Source organism: Syngnathus typhle, linkage group LG15 (genome assembly GCF_033458585.1).
Source record: "Syngnathus typhle isolate RoL2023-S1 ecotype Sweden linkage group LG15, RoL_Styp_1.0, whole genome shotgun sequence".
NCBI classification, from domain to species: domain Eukaryota; kingdom Metazoa; phylum Chordata; class Actinopteri; order Syngnathiformes; family Syngnathidae; genus Syngnathus; species Syngnathus typhle.
Window position 1 is genome coordinate 2,699,078 of NC_083752.1, and position 1,261 is coordinate 2,700,338.

The window sequence follows — 1,261 nt, forward strand, 5'->3', positions numbered from 1 at the left end:
CTCTTGGCTCAGGATTGTTTATGACTTTGAAATCAAGTTATATTCAATCAAGTTCTTCATTAGGTTGGCAATCTAATTTTTTTTTTTGCAATAAATCCCATTGCATTAATATGCCAAATAATTTTTGGGCATGTGCATATTATATGGAAAAACTGAGTGCAAATAGACAATGGCGCCATCTTGTGTTCAAATGTATGTAAGGGCATCAGTATGGTGCAGAGCTTTTTTTTTTTTAATCGGCATTACGATATGTATTTCTAGTTCTTGGTTTCCGGCACGCGGTGCATAGTGATAATTTGTCATTATTGTGCTTAATTTTGTGGTCGTAAAACAAACAATTTCCCGGAAGTAGAAACCCTACCACAGGTGCGTCCCATCACCGGAGCCTGCGAGTGAACGAGCATTATGGAGCCTTTGCAAATAATTGATGCAAACATCGATAAAAACATCCAAATTTGAACCGGTAAAGCACTGAAAAACCTGGACTTGTCTGTGCAATTAAAAACTTAAGTTAAATCCTAAGAAAACAATGTCGCTAGGTTCAATTCAGTGGTTCGAATGTGACGGCTGTGTGGCCCCAAGTTAAAAAAAAACAAAAACCCAAATGAAGCAAAAAAGAAAAGCAGTAATAAGGTCATTTTAACATATCCGACACGCTGCAAAGTTCTGGTGAGTCATTTTTTCTTGTCTTTTTATCGTTTTGATGTAAAATAAAATATTAATTTATTAATACATGCAGTTGCAACACAAAACTTGACTTGAAGGTCGCGGTTAAAAGCTAGCTGACGTCAAGGGAATTTGCTACAAAAACAGTACGAATCTAAAATATCCGACGTTTTAAAGACGTAAATGGGAGGAAAAATAACATTTGCACATTTTCTTTTGTGACAATTAAGGTCTCAGTTTGCATATTTTACATATCGATATTTTCTATCTATCAATGTAACATTTTCTCCATTTGACCTCGACAGTGTGGAGGAAAGAAGATGCTAAAAGCTCTTCGGACGTCATCGTTCCTTCTCCTCAAAGTTGAGGCTTAAGGCTGACTGACACCAGTCGATACCACGCGTGGGTTTCAGGTAAGCACTGCTGTAGAATTATTTAGTTTGTTTGAATTTGCCCTTTCCTGTGTGTTTCTTTTAATGGGCATCATGAGATCTTTCCAAGTCTCACACCATGTATTACTTATTGCTCCTGCTGTCAGTTTCTTTTGCTATGAAACAATACATTGCGCAGTTTACTCATGTAGTTCCCTCCGCGA